The sequence below is a fragment of the Setaria viridis genome, chromosome 8, assembly GCF_005286985.2.
Source record: "Setaria viridis chromosome 8, Setaria_viridis_v4.0, whole genome shotgun sequence".
Taxonomy (NCBI): domain Eukaryota; kingdom Viridiplantae; phylum Streptophyta; class Magnoliopsida; order Poales; family Poaceae; genus Setaria; species Setaria viridis.
Window position 1 is genome coordinate 5,025,042 of NC_048270.2, and position 20,005 is coordinate 5,045,046.

The 20,005-nt window shown below is 43.3% G+C and overlaps 2 long non-coding RNA genes across 2 annotated transcripts; both read right to left on the reverse strand.

Moving 5' to 3' along the window:
- Nucleotides 1-8,348: 8,348 nt before the first annotated feature.
- On the reverse strand, nt 8,349-10,124 carry LOC117833935 (uncharacterized). Its single transcript, XR_004635598.2, has 2 exons — nt 9,818-10,124; nt 8,349-8,816 (listed from the first exon to the last, which is right to left on the reverse strand). It is a non-coding gene; the product is annotated as an uncharacterized lncRNA (long non-coding RNA).
- A 3,750-nt stretch (nt 10,125-13,874) lies between these two features.
- Nucleotides 13,875-15,112, reverse strand: LOC117833686 (uncharacterized). Its single transcript, XR_004635527.2, has 2 exons — nt 14,760-15,112; nt 13,875-14,593 (listed from the first exon to the last, which is right to left on the reverse strand). It is a non-coding gene; the product is annotated as an uncharacterized lncRNA (long non-coding RNA).
- Between the last annotated feature and the right edge of the window lie 4,893 nt (nt 15,113-20,005).

A 20,005-nucleotide genomic window follows, 5' to 3' on the forward strand; every position in this document is an offset into this window, starting at 1 on the left:
TCGACCCCTCGCCGCCCCTCTCCTCCTCCGCATCGACGCCGCGCCGCCCCTCTCGTCGACCCCGCGGCGCTCCTCTCCTCCTCCGCATCGACGCCGCGCCGGACGCCGCAATAGCCCGCCGGAGCTAGGTTCGATCCCCTCGACCGCCCGATGCCGCCGGTGAGCTCACGCCTAGCTGGTGGTTGTATTAGGTGAAATGCCGTGACTTCGTCAGCCGCACTACTAGCTTGCGCACATGCTGGGGCAATACAGACTGGAATTAATTCTTGCTCTTGATTTTCTTGCAGGTGAATTTCTTGCGCTACTTTTTGCATTCATAATCAGGTGAATTTCTTGCTCTTTGTCTACATGTAGATGTTGATTGACCACTTGAATTAATTCTTAGGATCAAACACTATGACTATGTCACCATTAAAACATCAGTCTACATTATTTTGTTGAACAAAGGGAGCTTATTGCAACTGTTAGAGGTCCTACAGTAGCTGTCAAGGGCATGGCTTCCAGTTCTATCCTTGAAGAAAGTCTGACCTCACGAGCCATCTTTTGAGTGAGATGGATTTACAGTACCAACTATACCTATATGCATTATCCTGGATAACCATTGCTTACTAATTGCTTTGGTTTTGGAGATCTTTAGCATGTTCTTCAAAATTGTTTTTCAACAAATTTTTGAGTTTTCGATAAACAGTATTCATGACGCCATGATGGTGAGCAATTTTTCAGTTCCAATAGATTGGATTTGGACGAATTGTACACTTCTGTGTTTGAGAATTTTGATTAAATTGTTTATCACTATGTTTAAGCCTTACCAATAAGTTATTTGTTTTCATGGATCTAGAAATCATTTGATACTATGTCATTTACATTAATTTACTAGTCAAATTTTTCTAAGCTCAAGCAACTTTCTTCTGGTGTTGTAGGAAGGAGATTGATCATTTGATTGAATCAACTGTTCACCTTTTTTTTCATAGTTTTCATGCCTTTTAATCATAGAATTGCGCTATGCAATTCCTTCTGTTCAGTGTTTATGAAATTGAAGTAGCTTCATCTTAACTATATTTTTGAAATGTGGTACAAATGGGTTTAGAGGAGAATGTCTATGTTGGAACTTCTGTAGTTGATATGTACAGCTTGTGTTGGAGCTAGTTGACTACTCACTCCTGCTTTGTTTTCTGCATTTAATACCTGATTTGGTATAACTTGCTTCCTCTCCTCTCAGTTTATCTCTCACCCGTATACAAGGAGCGGATGAGTGAGCTGGATTATGTCAGTTTACAGCGTGAGCTCCCATGAAGCTTTGCCTTCTGATGTGTGTCTGCAATTGCTAATGGTTGGTTGCAGCTGTTTACTGGCTGCTGCAGCACATCTCGCAGCCATCTTTACCGAACAAGCTGATTGTGTTTGATTTTACTATGCTCTATAAGATCACTGGTGATCAGTTCACCATTCTGTTTGCTTTTCTTGAACAAGTATTGGACCGTCTTTTCCTACTCTGCTGTGCTAGTGCTACTACGGGGCTTATTTGTTCTTTCTACTAAACCTCATGTTGTCACTTTTTTTTTCCCTTTTCTAGATATGGTTGAGTACATCCTGAAACATTGTTACATCATCCTCGCAATAAAAAAAGAAAAAAAAAGAACTGTTTCATGAGTATGTGTGAATATGTAGCTCTCTGTATGGTTTTGCTGCTATGCTGGCCTTGCTGATCTGTCATTTTCCCCGAGCTCACCATTATCAGTATATTGTAAATCAGAAGATTGTGTTTATTTGTTGGCAGGTACCACCTGTTTACAGGGTAAAGTCAGTTTTACTGTCTGAAATGAATCTTCTCGTGATGCATACCTTATCAGTTTTAGATCGATTACTATTGAAATTAAAAGCTTCACTTTTCCAAACATTTCATAGATCATGTCAATTGAGCTAGTATTACCTGTACGGCATACTGTGAGATGTGGATGAACAGCCATTAATGTCCATCATCTGAGGGTATGGGAGGTCCCTACGAGAATCTTTAGTGGCACCTCTACCAGTTGCTCATGGACCTCCACGAACTTGTCCATATAAATCAGAGTCTATTACTCCTGAAGGATGCATTTAGGGTGTCTTGACCCAACGTCCGCCAAACCCTGTCCACGTCCCTGTCTTTCCCTTTTCTGCTCATGTTTTTATCTAGTTCATCACACTCCGCATAAACTGTGGCGACGGGTGTGGGATGGAGAGGTGGAGTGAAGGTTCCCTGCCTAAAGAAAAACATAGAATGTTAATACGATGGATTGGATAAATCAGTAGAGTTGTTTTGGTGCCTGGACCTGAAGCTTTAGCTTGAAGTGTTTTTTATTATTTTGTATGAGCTGATAGTACCAGGCTAGCACCTTTGATGCTTGCACATGGATGTGTGCCTTTTGTATTCCTTAGGATATTATGATAATGAATAGAGATCAAAGAATTAAATTGAGAAGTGTGCAAACCTAATGGTGCTCTCAGTCAACAACAGTTCCAGATTTAGTGATGGATAGATGCAGAAGCAATCAGACTAGCTTTGTTTTCTATGGCCAATAATATTTTAATATTTCTACAACCAGTTTAGATTGTTAGCTTTGTTTTCTAGGGTGTGTTTGCAGCAGGTTACCATGACTGGCGACCAACTGCAGGTATCACGTAAGCCACAATACTGAACTGAATCTTTTGTTTCACATGGTAGCAAAAGTATGAGCTCCCTACACAAGGCATGTTAATTTTCTTACGCCATTAGAATTGAAACTAGAATTATTTGGTTGTGTAAGTATTAGACTCAGAACGTTGTATTAGGTTATTATATCTGCCATACGTACCCCTCAAAGTAGAGTTTTTATACCATTAATAAAGATGCTAGTTCATTCAGTGAAAGAATACGTACCCCTGTATAATGCACCTCTATAATTAACAACTCTTTTCCTCCCCCATGCCAGGCAGCTCTGCCATCATCCCTCCGAGCTGTGGTTTCCTTCATTTTCATACCTACTCATGGAGTCTTCAGGTATCTGCTAAATCTTTAGAAAACGAGTAAAGAAAGAGTTGTTTTTGTAGTTCTCTCTAATTATTTTCTTCCATGTGTAGATACGGTTCCCTTACAGTCAGAAGGTGTTCAGCAAGGTTCTCCACGGATCTGCTCAACTAGAAGGTCTTATGTGACTCATTTTTGTCTGTGTTCTCATCTCTTCCGCTTTCCCATGCCTGTCATAACGTTTACTTCTTTTTATTATTTTCAGTTTGTAAATATTCCATGTAAACAACTACAACATATTTGGATCCTAACCACTCATTGTATTCATTATTACTGACACAGAGTATGTTCAATTTGATTTGTCTCACAGGACAGATACTTGTCAGCGGTTGGTGAATAGGATGCCTATCAACCCGAAGCTAGCTGAGAGCACACAGGAGAGGTATGCGCGTGTTTATAATTTCACCGCCTATCCTGTAGTCCACTGCATTTTCATTCATTCATGGTCTATACTTTATACTTTCATTTTTCTCACTGCAGGTTCGAGGTAATTCTTTGACCCGAGTTGCGATCATCTTATCCAGTGGGTGGTGGCCCTGGATCGTCCTTTCAACAGCTACCCAACCGAAATGTTCCTCAACAGAGTTATGTTCCTGATGATCCTGGCGCTGATTTTATTGCGGTTGACTATGATCCGGGGTGCAATAAATCTGTTCGCCGTATGAGGAATGCTTCTGATGATCGCATCGGGGTTGTAGATCGCCGTAGGAAGAAGTTTCGGTCCTCTCACCGCTCTTCAAAGGAAAAGAATAGTGCAGCTGATAATTCTAGGCGATTAACCGATTATTTCCTTGCCCAGGATGGCACAGAGGTATGTTCCAAATATTAAATTGAATTGTCATGTTTCAAATACACACACAATATCTATGCACATATATATGCAGTAAATCCTGGTGTTGTATTATTCTTCTTGTTGCTCTGTGTACATTACTCACTTCTAAAACCTGACATATGTTCCATGTAGTTTCCTTATTTTTTACATGGTTTACTTTTAGTGTCATTTCCTCTTTCCTTGTATATACTCAATTTTACACATCATTATACATGCCAGGCTCCACCAAGACCCAGGAACTTCAATGTTGGTTTGGATGACATGACTAACGTCACTAAGATTCGTATTCCACGTTTGCGTGATCTCTTATCCCGTCCATTCGGTTGTCTCACTGGTCACCCCTTGCAAGCATTTAATGAATTGTTCGACCAGTTTGACCAAACCTTATCTGAGAACACTTGTGCCATCCAAGCTTCTCTGTGCAACATTGCTAGAGCTCCTTATCGTCTAGCTGAAAAGTGTGGACCGGTAATAGAGGAGCTTATTGCTGCCCAGAGGTCGGCTTCTGACCCTAACAATATTGGGGAGACTTCACGGAGGAACAACTCAGGCACCGAAGAGGACTTTGTCGATCCTCACAACGGTGGCACACATCGATCCCCACAATCCATTCTAATTATGTACTTTTTTTCAATTCCTAATCAAATTGCTCTTGAAAGTTTCAACTTATTTTTCTGTACATTACTTTCTGTAGATCAACTATTCGAGCATGGAAACGGCGGTGTTTTCAGGACCCCAAGTTCTTGCTACAGAGATGATGTATTAAGGGATGGCAACGGCCAAAACTCATACACCACAGGTACTGCCTATCGCATACTACAACCAGCAAAATGCTCGGTAATGACCCTTTACCATAAAAGCTTAACAACAGTTTTTTTGGAAATCTTGGTCACAGATCCCGCCACATCTAAAACTGGTGGCACTACACCTTGCACTAAACCTCATCAAGAAGCTTGCAGGGATGACCATGCACGTACTACTACTTGCTCAGGTTAGCACTATGTAGTCTGAATTTTCTCTTTATCTATTTTCCAGGTTGTATCCAGTCTTACATTACAATACGCAGCTGTTAGGATTTTTACCCATATGCTCAGCCTTTAATTGTTTAGGAGTCATTTATGTTCTTGCTTAACGCTGTATTCATGTCATTAATTTTTCAGATCATATACCCCCCTCTTCTAGTTTGCCTGACAGCTACCATGATATGAATAGAATCAACAATCTCATTGATGCCATCTATTGTGAAGAGCAATCAAATCATATGCATACTCTCCCTTCACCACGCACTACCCAATTTGAAGACCAGGCCAAAACTGTATGTTTAACTGGACACGATTACCACCCACTCCATTCGATTCGAGTTGCAATCCTTCCAGCTAATTATTTTCCAACTACATGTTATTTTGACCTTTCCAAAGGATCAAAATAACATTGTGTCAGGCACTTTACATGTGTCAGAACAGAGAACAGGGAAACGCATGACACGGAAGCCTGCTAAATATTCTTCACCCTTCAAGTATGGAATTATGTCCCGTCCTGCACCCAATGTGGACGCAGCAATGAGTCTCTTTGGACACATGTGCGCTGATGACTCCACATTGAAAAGGTTAGCTTTTGTCCATTTCTAAATCTTATAACAGCCAAACTTTCTATTTCTCCATTTGCTGATTGTAATATCCACAGCATGCCGGTGATCCAGTTTGGTAGCACCCCTTTAACTTGTGACATGATTGCACAATCATTTGCCGATGGTGCAATCCCAGACTCAACTTTTATCACAGGATTTGTCAAATGTCTTAGCTATGATGATTATTGGATCAGACCCGAGTGCCATGGTTACAGAATTTTTTTTGATGCTGACCTCTCAGTAAGCTTTTATTTTGCCATTCTTTGACACTAGATTTATTAAAATTTTTCCCTTCTTTCGTACTTTTTTTTATTCCATGGTATTTCTTTTCTTGAAGGCAATTCTCAATGTTGAGTGGCACAAAAGGGATAGCTCCGAACCCAAATATAGCCAGTTTGCTGCAGTGACAGCCATCCAATTTTGTCTTCCTTTCACAGACTTGAAGAAGACAAAGATGGTACATCTACTATTTTTTTTTTGGTTAGCTTTTGTCCATTTTTTTCTAGTCCTCCAATCTGGCCATGAGTTTGCTGGTTTCATAATTTTGTGTTTGAGTAGCTTCTGCATATGTTGTACTCGCGAATTTAGTTAAGTAGATAAGTCATTGTTATTATATTTTCGCTAAAATAAGTCAATTCTTCTTTTTACACACTGTGTAGATTCTTCTACCAGTTCTACATCAGCACCATTGGTCTGTTTATTGCGTTAACTTTGGCCAATCACGGATTGATGTGCTTGACTCAATGTTGTACACCCCTGAGTCTGACAACAATTGGGACAATTATCATTTGGAATTTGGGAAAAAAATCATGCACCGACTAAGTGATGCTCTCTCCATTGCTGCACCTCTCAAATTTAAATCATTCAAGAACTGGAGACATGTCCCGGTCAAGGTTCCCGTCCAGAAGGCCACGTCGGACAGTGCATTCTTTGCCATGAAGTTTCTCGAGTTCTATGATGGTGATGGCCATGGCTCACTACACACTAGCATCGCTGTTGTAAGTCTTTTCCCAAGACTTTACCCTTTCGCATGCAGTTTCTTACTTTTCATGGCTATATGTCTTTAATTTCAGGAACGATCAAAAGAGTTGCGTGCTGGGACCTTGTATTACCTCACTTTTCATAAGCAGAACAAGGTTGTGGCGCTGCCCGACGAAATCCTTCAGTACCGTCGAGATGATCATCACCCTTTTTTCTATTAGTTTTTTTTGTTCATTGCAACCCTTTACTATTTAATTTTTATTCTTTTGTAGCTGTGCATATTGTACATTCTCATGATTCATATATGAACTATGCTTAGTTTTGTGACTGACATGTGAATACATCATTTTTGATGTGTATTAATGCTGCTGCGACAGTCCCGACGCATCTCTTTGTTCTGTTTTAAGCATGTATGCCCCTCTTATGAGGCCGTTGCGTCTAGCTTTCCTATCGCTATTGCTAGTCTTTTGTATATTATAAACTGATCGTTTGTTTCAAGGCTCCTTATTGGCAACCCAGAGGGTAGAATAATCATTAGGACTGATCAGTATAACAGAGATGATTTCCAAGTGGTGTATACAAATGCAAAATTCTTTGTTATAAAGTCCTACAATGAGGCTGATATTCACAAATCTATCAAGTATGGTGTGTGGTCGACATCCTCTGTTGGAAACCTGAAGCTGGATACTGCATTCAGAGATGCTCAAGTGATAGCTGCAAGTAGTTCTACCTTGTGCCCAGTTTTGCTGTTCTTTTCGGTGAGTTGATATTAATTTAAGGTGTTTGACCACTTTCATTTGGTTCCATATTCTTGAACTTGAATTACTGAGTCCAATATTATGGTCTAACAGGTCAACGGAAGTTCACATTTCTGTGGAGTTGCTGAGATGGTTGGCCCTGTTGACTACCAAAACGACATGGACTTTTGGTGCAGGAAGAATAAATGGATTGGCAGCTTTCCTGTAAAATGGCACATCATAAAAAACGTACATAACTCCACCTTCCGAAGTATCTTGCTGCAGAACAATGAAGATAAACCTGTGACCAGTAGCAGAGATACACAAGAGGCAAGCTCTCTTTGATGCTTCACAAAGTTTTCTTCAGTCTGATCTCATTTGCTAGGATTGTCATTCCACTGTTTATGCTTGGTTAAAAGAAAATTGTCTATGCTCAGTTCTCTGTTTTTTTTAAGTATATGGTATAGAACCTGCATATTGTTTTCACAAAATGGAGCACGTAAATCAATAGTACTAGCAAGTTTTGCTTCTTTGGACGAAGTTGGCATAACAAAAGGTTTTGTCTATTTAGCATTTTTGCTGTTGCAACTTTGAATATGGTATACCGTGATCTACTTGTTTATCGTGATCTCATCCTGGACACTGCCACTGTGTTCCATTTGCAGATATACTACACTCCTGGAACAACTATGCTCGAACTCAGTGAGTATACTCCGTAGCCGGCTATAGAATAGGCTATTCCGTAGCCAGGCCACCTGTCACCCTCTGATTAGTCACAGGAGACCCGCTAGGCCCACGCATTGCAGCCGATCTGGACTGTAGCCGAGCTCAGGGAGTGAGCGAGCCGAGCATCCAGGGAGCTTTCATTATGTAATTAGCGTCAGGTTTACAGCTAGGACGTAATTAGCGTCAAGTTTACAGCTAGGACGTAATTAGCGCTAGGTTTACAGCTAGAGTTATTACGTTCCGATGTGATCGAGATTTCAGCCAGATTCTCGTAATCAAAATAGCTCCGTCCAGAACTCGTGCAACGTACACGCAGATTACGAGAATACATGACTGGTATTCTATAGAGAAAACACAACTCATTTACGAGAATGGCGTAGGCCACAAAATGGCGTGATCAAGTTACTACAAAGCAATACCCAGTTAACGTAGAATTACCACAATGGTGTCAAGTATTTACAACAAAGACATTTACAGCAATGGCATAAAAGTTAACGTAAAATGGTGTCCAGTTTACTAGAATCCAATACACCAGATAGAATTACGACTATGCCTTCAGTAACGGCCTCACAAAATCACAGGCAAGTGGCAAGTGTACTGTCATATACTGAGATGTAACTCGTTCACTTTGCTTCTGCCTTCCTGAATCACCTGGGAGCAAATTTCATTTTCCCAGCCTTACTGATGGGGTGGTATAGCAGGTAAACAACATTTCCAGAATTTGAGAAAATCATTTATTTGGAGCTTCTCTCGTTTTGTTGCAGCTAGCTGGCCACAGATATTGAATTCAGATTTCAACCGTGCCTATTAGCTGCTCCTTAGTGAGCGCATCTTGCCCAGGACTTGGCAGAAGGCCTCATCACCTGAAAACTTCATAATAACGAGGAGAATAGTTAAAAAGTACGTTCATTTCACATCTGTAACAAGTGTTTAGATGGCTAATAGCATATATGCATGCAGATTAGGCATAAACCAATTTACCACTGGCAAGGGTCAACGAAGCTGCTAATCTAGAGCTAATCTGCTTCTAATCCAAAGGGAATCCGACTAAGTAAAGTGGATTTTTTTTGGGTGGCTCACCACGCACCATGGAAAAGCGCTAAAAAAATTGGACGAACAGTGAGCAAATAAGCGCACAAGCACCAATGAACCATATGTATAGTAACACAACAAAATTGAACGTAAATTACTGACTGTGGCAGGTGATTTACCACAGGTGCCAGGGCACAAATAATGACAGCGATACAAAAGTCAGCATAATTGAATTGGTGTGTCTGAGAACAAAAAACATTGCTTTCAGAAAAAGTGTTGGGTACACACTGATTTCAGAAAAAAGAAGTATTTACTTTGACTACAACCATCAGCAAAGATCAAGATCGAGCCGACTCATGTCCAGCAGGGAGCTTCTAGACTCTGTTCACGGGGTGGTAAGGGTTCAGAGCATAGTGCAACTACAGAACTGCTAGGCTAGGGGGAAAAATCAACACTTAAGTGCATCTTGTCCCACATGATTACAGATTACTGCAAAGTATTTACCAAAATAGCGTCATCCATTTACCTCAAACTAGTTACGAGAATAACGTCTACGATTTACCTCAGTATGTACTAGAATACTATCATCGGTTTACCACAAAGTGTTTACCAGAAAAGCGTCACCGATTTACCACAAAGTATTTACCAGTAGCGTTAATAATACCACAACGGTATTTACCATAATAGCTTCATATATTTACCACAGAGTTATTTTGAAATTCTTTCGTTTATAATCAGGGTCCATATAAAGGAAAAATTACTTTAAGAATAGTCTCTTACACAGTTCAAAGTCAAACAATATAGCACTCCTAATCCAGCTTGGCATGTACTCTGCTTACCCGTGCTCTGCATGTACTGGTTTTCAGCTTGGCTGGGGCATTTACGCAAACAGAGAGCGTGCGTCATCTCTCATCCTGGTGTAAGTTGCACTCTGGTGATTAAAAATTGCCAGTGATCTGAAACAATTTGGGGGAAATTGATGCCCAATCCAATAGCACTCCCAATCCCTTGTCGGTAATCAGATCGACGGAAAAACACAATACAAATAGATGCACAGTAAAACAATAAATCGAATCCAAAGGGATTCATCTCCTAAACCAGAGGGAATTCACTCGAGATTGAATGTGTAGGCATATCTTTGTGGGTGCTCACCTCAGGATCCTATCTCCGAGATCCAAGGGTACATCGATGACGCACTGGCCGGGAAGCTTGGGCTCCGTGCGCTTCACGGCGACCGTCGCGAAGAGAGTGGCAGGTAGCCGCCGAGGCGACGCAGAGCCAGCATGCCGCTGAGCCGCCGCTAGGGTCGCCGCCCGCCGGATCACCGCTGCTCCCGCTGACGAGGGGAGCGCCTCCACTACCTCTCCCTACCGCCAAGATCTGCATCTCCGGCGGCGAACGAGCGAGATTTTGGGCGGTGGTGGCGGCAGCGGAGAATATTGGGGACGGGGGACGGAGCTGGATAACGTGGTGGATGAGCCGCACGGGGAGGGGAAGCCGGAGCAGATTAGGTGGATGGCACGGGGAAAGGAAGGAGCGAAAAAGAAAAGATCGACTGGCTACTCCGCTCGCGCTGGACTCGGCTCGCCGGCTCGCTCGGTGCACCGCGCACGGCTCGTGGGCCGGATGCCGATCGGACGGTTGGACGGTCTGGTTACAAAGGGGGTGTTTGGGAGCACTCCACTCTAGAAAAACCAGCTCCACTCCACCAGCTCCACATTTTCCTAGCTCCACTCCACCAACTCCAAAAAAACATGGAGCTGCTGCACGTGTTTGGCTAATAGCAGTACTCCAGCTCCAAAAACATTAGCACTTGTTGTGAATGGTCTATTATACCCATGTGAATGGATCCCACTTGTCAGTCTCCTTTTCTTCTCCTTCTCCTTTCTTCTCCTTCTCCTTTCTTCTCCTTTCTTCTCCTTTTCTTCAGCAGTACATGGACACCTTGCGCTTCCGATCCTATCCTGCTCATGGATGTTGGCGCAGCTGCCCACAGTCCAAACTCCAGACTTCCAAATACCGAAAAACTTCTCTCATTCGGTTGAGTGTGGACATGATTGAACCAGCTTCCCATAAGAAAGCACAAGTGGCTTAACTGAGAACTTAAGATTTCAGCTGTTGCAATTTTATATCTTTCTGTAAGCAACTACAGGACACACTGACATTGCAATTAGTGCCAACAAAACCGAAATGTCAACTTTCACCAAGTTTCATCCCATTTTGAAGCCCAATATCAAAGTTTCATGTGGTTGCCATTTGCAAGCTTTTTCTTCAGATTCCAAATGCAGGTTTCAGTACACGTTCAATGGATTCTGGGGAGAAAGAAAAGATACGAACCTGTGTTTTCGATTTAAGAGGGCAACGACTCAACAAAAGCTATGGAAAAAAAATCTAAATCAGTGTAAAGGAAAAGAAAAACTGGAGCACCTCGACGGCCGAATGGCACCTCGAATGGCACGGCGCGCCGGCGGGCGGGCAGCGCGGCGGTGGCCGAGCGGGCGGGCGGCGCAGCGGGTGCGGCAGGCGGCGGGTGGCGGCCGGGCGGCGAGCGGGCGGCGCGCGCCAGGGAGCGACGAGAGCTTTTTTATTTCGTGAACCGTTATTGTGTAACGAGTGGCAGTGGTGGGTAAATACCCACCAACTCCACGAGGAGGTCTGTAAAGCGGATTTTTGGAGCACCTCTTGAGGTACTCCACCAAAAACGTGGATCTACCCCCTGCTCCACCTTTTTTCCTGGAGCCGGAGTTGCTGGAGCCGAACGCGTTTGGCTGCGATTTTTTTGGAGTTGGTGGAGTGGAGTGATTTTTGGTGAAGTGAAGTGCTCCCAAACACCCCAAAATAACCTATTCTGTGACCGGCTCCTGATAAATAGGTCTATATATATATATTCTTTACGATAAATACATAGGTCCTCCTGCGCTACCTGGTCCACGCACCAAGAAAAGTTCAGGCTCGCGCATGTGAAATTAAATGGGGACAACCAACTACATTAAGCGACCTCACATCTCAACACACCCACCAGAAAGCATACATGCAAGGAATATTTTCTTGATTCGAAACTAAACGCAATATCTCCTAAACCACAAATTCGATTTTAGATCCGTTTGAAGTAGTTGGTTGGAAAAAATATGCTTAACAAAATGAGCTCCATGAAGACTATATTTGATGAAGTTTTTATTGAAGTATGTAATTGCGACTATGTTGTACTACGAGTTACAAGCTCGTCCACAAAACAATTGCAACTTGGTTGCAGCCTGTAACTCGTTATAATCTAGTGTCTCCCTATTACTTCTGGTTGCAATTAGTTACTACTCAGTTACAACCTGGTTACTACTCTGATTGCAACCAGATATGCTTGCAACTCCTACTGAATAGAACTGCAACCTGTTATTACTCAATTGCAGCTAGCTATTACTCACTTGCAAACCGGTTGGTAGTCGTAACACAGCTGCAACACAATTGCACATCGGTTTTAGCATAGTTACCACTAAACCAGTTACAACCTAGTTGTTATCCTATTTATTAGTACTAGTTGCAACAAGTTACTATACAGTTGCAACCTCAGTTGGTACTTATTGCAAGTCGTTATTACACAATTGTTGCTGGTTGCAACCAGTTACTACCTTTTGCAACCTAGTTACTACTCAGTTGCAACACAATTGCTAATCTGGTTGCAACCAGATATGATTCCAACTCAGAATTGCAACTTGACGTGATTATAGTGATCAGATGCAAATAATACACAGAGTTATAACTAGTTGCAACTCGTTAGTAGATAGAGTTGCAATTGGTACTACACAGAGATGCAACTCGCAAAAATAATATAAAATATATTCATATCAGATCTAGTTTTGTAAAGCATATTTTTTTGAGTAAGATGCAGCAAACAGATTACGGTTTAGGAGAAAAATTGTTTTAAAGATTTGAAACAACAAAAAATTTCACGCATGCATGCATGTTGCTGGTTGTCTTTTATTGCACGTGGCTAACTTTGAGAGGTGGGAAGAAGAAAATTAGCTAGTGGTTGTCTCATGAGAGTGGAGGATGCACCCAGGTGCATAATAGACGTATAGTATGTACGTGTGTATACACACGGAGAGTATACATGACCGGCCTGTAGCCAGGCCATCTGGCGCAACAGGATTGCCCACCACGGCTCCCAGCAATTCGATCCGGCCTGTACGCGAGCCCACCAAGCGAGCGAGCCGAGCATCAGGAGCCGAAGGTTATTATGGTAATCAATGTTAAGGTAATTGTTACGTAATCAAGGTGAGGACGAAACTTCCGATCTGGTTGATATGGCAATCAGATTCTCCGTATGATCGACTTTATACGGATTCTCCGTATGGTCAAAATACAAGCTACGACCAAGTAATTAATTCACGTTGATTCGTTCATTATGTTTTTTTTTGGAATTCGACTTCACGATTGCATGCAAGCAAGTGGACGGGTTACTGGAATGTATGAACACGGTTTGTACGTGTTTTTTCTTTTTTCACGAGGCATGTGCAAGTGTTACGAGAATACAAGCTAGAGCTCGAGTGTGCATGCGTGAAGCACATAACTACAGAAGCACTAGTTCATGCAAACTATGGTAAATACTGAGAAGTGACGGCACAGGTGTATCGTCATGGTGTACTGAGTAACCAGTTACCAAAAAGCCATGACAACTTTACCATGTACTCGAGTTGATAATTAGGACAGAGAGTTACCACAATCCAACATTAAGCTGTTCCAAGGAACAAATTACTAAATAATGAAACAAATTTAACGAAAAACAGTTTCGGTAATTTGTATGGTTGAAGACAATAATTATGATCCGGAGTTACCACAATTTGGTTCACAATATGTCCATATAATTGCATGAAACCCATAGCACTGTAGTATACAGTAAAATGAAGAAGCACATTTTGGAGGAAATACATTCAGAATATGTCCATATAGTAACATGAAACGACCATTTACTACATTTTTCACAGTTATTGGTAGCTCTGGAGATATCATTTTGCTCATGTTGGGATTGCAAGGTCCTTCTATAACAGAACTGTCGAACAAATAAATTTTCCATCTGAAAGGATGAAAAATAAAAAAATGCTGCTCTGAATAAGTGAGGACTTCATAACAAAAGAAAACCATACTCGCCGGCTCCCACGAATGAAACAGGCTGAGATTATGAAACTAAGAGCAGGTTACCATATCTATGAGAATGCAAAGAAAACCATACTCCAAGCAAACATATCACAAGCTAACTGGCACCACTAGTGGTAGATAACTTTCCTCCTACAAATCTGAAAAATCAAACGAATTTAAGGCTCTGCAACAGAAACAGAGCTTGACACCTTGCTGGCAGCATCTATGACATGCAAGATCAAGAACCTGTAAAAGAAATGTTTTTTCTCCACTGTGAAATCCAATAAGCACATGTCGCTAGCTAATCAGATTTTTCACAAACAAAAAAAGTCTAAAGATATTCATCAGAACTGGATTCATGAGCGTCTGAGAAAAGACCTGCAGGATGAATAGAGAAGCTCAGACCTGTATATGACACAGCATCTCAATCTCATATTTTCATCTCTAGCTCCGATTTGAACAATTTTCTTGCTCCCTCTGCTGATCTGCACAAACCACAGAAAAACGAACAGCGATGCTCAGCCTGCGCGGGTCTTCAGATTCGTTGGGCCATTTACTCAAACACAGAGTGTGCACCAGCATCAAACGGTTCACACCCGTAGTTAATCTGCAAAAGAATACATACACAACATGCAAGAATCGTGAGATTACCTGGACAAAGAAGTCCAGCATCAAATCCTCGCACGCCGACATCCACGTGTACCAGCTCGCTGGGAAGTGGGAACCACAGCTTGAGCTACACCACGAACCGGCTGGGAAGTTCTGGCTCTGCCGCGCTCCATGGCGACCATCGCGAGGAGAATGGGAGGTAGTGGCAGAGGCGCCGCAGAGCCACCATGACGACGTCGCGCCGCCGCCAGGGTCGCCGCGGGCCACCGTTGCTCCCACGGACGGGCGCCGCTCGGCTTGGCTTAACTTCTAGCTTTGTGGACTGGGATGCTGGTTGCTGGGTCTGTTGGGTCCGGCTACAGAATAACTCGCCACAAATAAACAGCTCTCTCTATATCTATCTATATCTATATCTATATCTATCTATCTATCTATCTATCTATCTATCTATCTATCTATCTATCTATCTATCTATCTATCTATCTATCTATCTATCTATATATATATATATATATACACCTATATCTGAAGTGAGGACTGTCCATTTTTTGTTTGATCCAACTTAATCTCGTTAACATGTGAGCCTAATTATTTATTAGTACACAGACATCTGGTCCAGTCCGACAACCTCGAGGAGACGCTGCACAGGTCCAGGGATTCGGCGGGGCGCGTCGTGGAGCGGATGCAGCACACGCTGACCGCCGCGCGGGTGCTCTGGAAGTCGCTCCTGTCCGTGCTCTCGTCGGCCAACCAAGAGGTGCGGTCCGGGTTCGAGCTGCGTGTGGCCGTGCTGCTCGCCGACATCACCGCCGCCAGTGCCGCGCAGCGGGCCGCCATTGTCTCCACGGGCGGAGGCGCCATCGTCGACTGGCTGCTCGACAGCGTCATGCGGGAGGCCACACAGGCCAAGGCTGCCAGGGCCCTCGCGCACCTGGTGGCTGACCCCCTGGGTCGCGCCCACCGTTATCGGGTGCCTGCACGCGGTTCCCTGCCTCCTCTGGTTCATCTTCTTGTACCAGCCCACGCGCGGCAAGAAGGTAATTGTTGGAGTTGTTCCAAATTCACTCCAGGATAAAGGCCGACCTTCCCGACCCCAGACTCTCGGGGTCGGGCGAGTCGGAGCGTCTCCCGACCCCTGGACTCGGGGTCGGGCGAGTCGGAGCGTCTCCCGACCCCTGGACTTGGGGTCGGGCGAGTCGGAGATCCACCCTCAAGGGATCAGGCACATCCGACCCCAGGCTCGGGGTCGGGCGAGGCGGAGTTCCTGGCGCATCCGACTCCAGGACGAAGGACTCAGGGTCAGGCGAGGCGGAGTTCTATCCTCGCCCGGGACCAAGAGTCCGTACAGCTTAATACCTCCTATCTAGGGTTTCGGTACTATATATACATACACCCTTGCTAGGGTTTCAGAGAGAGAGAAGAGAGAGAGATTATCAGATTCTCTTGTAAGCCGCCATAGACGTGTAACCCTAAACTCTTGAGATAGTGAGATTGTTGCCGGCTAGTGCCCGTGGTTTTTCCCCTTCACATCGAAGGGGTTTTCCACGTAAATCGTGTGTCTCCTTTGTGGTTTGATTCTTTACTTCATATTCCATACGCTGTTCGTAACAAGTGGTATCAGAGCCTTGGTTTCTGTTTGGTTTCATGTCGACGTCGATGAAGTTCGATCTACCGCTGCTGAACTACGACACGCGGTTCTCGCTATGGCAAGTCAAGATGTGGGGGATTCTGGCGCAAACTCATGATTATGATGAGGCGCTGGATAGCTTCGGGAAGAGGAAGGCTGAGTGGACTCCAGAAGAGATCCGCAAGGATCAGAAGGCGCTCGTCTTAATACAGTTGCATCTTCATAACGATATTTAGCAGGAGTGTCTAAAAGAAAAAACTGCTGCAGAACTATGGCTGAAACTGGAATCGATCTGTATGTCCAAGGATCTAACCAGTAAGATGCAGATGAAGATGAAACTGTTCACCTTGAAGATGAAGGAAGAAGATTCAGTGATGAGCTACATCGCTGAATTCAAGAAGATCGTCGCCGATCTAGTATCAATGGAGGTGAAGTATGATGATGAGGACTTAGGTCTCTTACTGTTATGTTCTTTGCCAACTTCGTATGCAAATTTTCGTGACACCATACTCTTGAGCCGTGATGAACTAATCTTAAAGGAAGTTTATGAGGCTCTCCAGTCAAGGGAGAAGATGAGAGGTATGGTGCAGAATGATAGGACGTCATCCTCCAAGGGCGATGCTTTGCTTGTGAGAGGCAGAACTGATAACAGATCCTCCAATGATGATGGAAGGAAAAACTATGAAAGGAGAGGCCGTTCAAAGTCCAAGCCGCATGGTAACAAAAAATTCTGTGTTTATTGCAAGCTCACAAATCATACTGTTGAGGATTGCAGAAAAGTACAGAATAAGGAGAAGAAGAAAAACAAGTCGGCTGGTAAGGTCTCCGTTGCTGCTGCCGTGTCTGATGAAGAATCTGGAGATAGTCTGGTGGTATTTGCCGATTGTGTTGCTGGTCATGATGAATGGATTCTTGATTCCGCATGTTCATTTCATATTTGCACTAACAGAAATTGGTTTAGCTCGTATAAGCCTGTGCAGAAAGGGGATGTTGTGCGGATGGGAGATAATAGCCCGTGTGACATTGTGGGGATTGGATCAGTTCAGATCAAGACTCATGATGGCATGACACGCACTCTCAAAAAACGTCAGGTATATACCAGGGATGTCCAGAAATCTTATCTCATTGAGCACGCTTGATGCAAAAGGTTACAAATATTCCGGTTCAGATGGTGTTCTGAAGGTATCAAAAGGTAATCTTGTCTGCTTGAAAGGTGATCTCAATTCTGCAAAGTTATATGTCCTTAGAGGGTGTACTTTACCTGGTTCTGATTCCGCTGTTGCTGCTGTTACTAATGAGGAACCTAGTAAAACTAACCTATGGCATATGCGTCTGGGACATATGAGTCACCATGGTATGGCAGAATTGATGAAGAGAAACCTACTGGATGGCTGCACTTCGAGTAAAATGAAGTTTTGTGAGCACTGTATTTTTGGGAAGCATAAAAGGGTACGTTTCAACACTTCAGTTCACACAACTAAAGGTACTCTTGATTATATTCATGCTGATTTATGGGGTCCTTCCCGTAAGTCCTCGCTTGGTGGTGCTCGTTACATGTTTACAATTATTGATGATTACTCTAGAAGGGTTTGGCCTTATTTTCTGAAACAGAAAGATGATACCTTTGCTGCTTTTAAGGACTGGAAAGTCATGATTGAAAGGCAAACTGAAAGGAAGGTGAAATTGCTTCGTACTGATAATGGTGGAGAATTTTGTTCGCGTGAATTTAATGATTATTGCAGATCGGAAGGCATTGTTAGGCATCACACCATACCCCATACTCCACAACAGAATGGTGTGGCCGAACGCATGAACAGAACCATCATATCCAAGGCCCGTTGCATGCTGTCCAATGCCAGGATGAGCAAGCATTTTTGGGCTGAAGCTGCTAATACTGCCTGTTACTTGATCAACAGGTCGCCTTCTATTCCACTAAATAAAAGAACTCCCATTGAGGTATGGTCTGGTACGCCTGCTGATTACTCACAGTTGAAAGTTTTTGGATGCACTGCTTACGCTCATGTTGATAATGGAAAATTAGAGCCTAGAGCTGTTAAGTGTCTTTTCCTTGGTTATAGTTCGGGTGTCAAAGGCTATAAATTGTGGAACCCGGAAACAGGAAAGACTTTTATAAGCAGAAGTGTTGTTTTCAATGAATCTGTGAAGATTACTGACAGCCTGCCCTCAGATCAAGTCCCAGCCAAAGAACTGCAGCGTATGCGCATGCAGGTGGAGAATGATCGTGATGATGATGATACGTCCGATCCCTTGGTCTCGGGGTCGGATGCGCCCGACCCCTTGGCTCTGGGGTCGGATGTTGCTGCGCCAGACCCCTTGGCTCCGGGGTCGGATGTTGCTGCTGCGCCAGACCCCTTGGCTCCGGGGTCGGCTGTTGCTGATGCGCCAGACCCCTTGGCCTCGGGGTCGGCTGATGCTCATGATAATGTTCAGCAAACTCCTCATATTTTGCAGTCAGAAGAGGATTTACCCATTGCTCAACGCAAGTCCAAAAGGATAGTTGCACCTCCTAACCGTCTTATTGAAGAGTGTAATTTGTCTTACCATGCTTTGAGTTGTGCTGAACAGGTGGAGAATGTTCATGAGCCAGCAACCTATAAAGAAGGTATTCATTGTGGTGATACTGAGAATTGGATTTCGGTTATGCATGAGGAGATGCAATCTCTTGAGAAGAATAGTACATGGGAACTTGTACCTTTGCCTAAGAATAAGAAGGCCATCCGCTGCAAATGGATCTTCAAGAGAAAGGAGGATTTATCTCCAAGCGAGCCTCCAAAGTATAAGGCAAGGTTAGTTGCTAAAGGCTACAGCCAAATTCCGGGTGTTGACTACAATGATGTTTTCTCTCCAGTGGTAAAACACAGTTCAATTCGCACTTTCCTTAGTGTTGTTGCTTCACATGATCTTGAGCTTGAGCAGTTAGATGTGAAGACTGCGTTTTTGCATGGAGAGCTTGAGGAGGACATATACATGGACCAACCAAAAGGTTTCATAGTGCCTGGCAAGGAGAAATATGTGTGCAAGTTGAAAAGATCCTTGCATGGTTTGAAACAGTCCCCTCAACAGTGGAACAAGAGGTTTGATTCATTTATGTTATCACACAGTTTTAAAAGATCTAAGTATGATAGCTGTGTATATATCAAGCATGTTAATGGATCACCTATATACTTGCTGTTATATGTTGATGATATGCTGATTGCTGCCAAGAGTAAGAATGAAATCAATAAGTTAAAGAAACTATTGAGTAGCGGTTTTGATATGAAAGATCTTGGTAGTGCTAAGAAAATTCTTGGTATGGAAATTAGTAGAGACCGAAAGTCTGGTTTGCTATTTCTGAGTCAACAAAATTATATCAAGAAAGTTCTTCAGCGTTTCAACATGCAAGATGCTAAGGCTGTCAGTACTCCTATTGCACCTCACTTTAAGTTGTCAGCTGCTCAATGTCCTAGTACAGATGCAGAGATTAAATACATGTCAAAGGTTCCTTATTCTAGTGTTGTTGGGTCTTTGATGTATGCCATGGTTTGCTCTCGCCCAGATTTGTCATATGCTATGAGTCTTGTTAGTAGATATATGTCTAATCCCGGCAAAGAACATTGGAGGGCAGTTCAGTGGATTTTCAGGTACCTCAAAGGCACAGCAC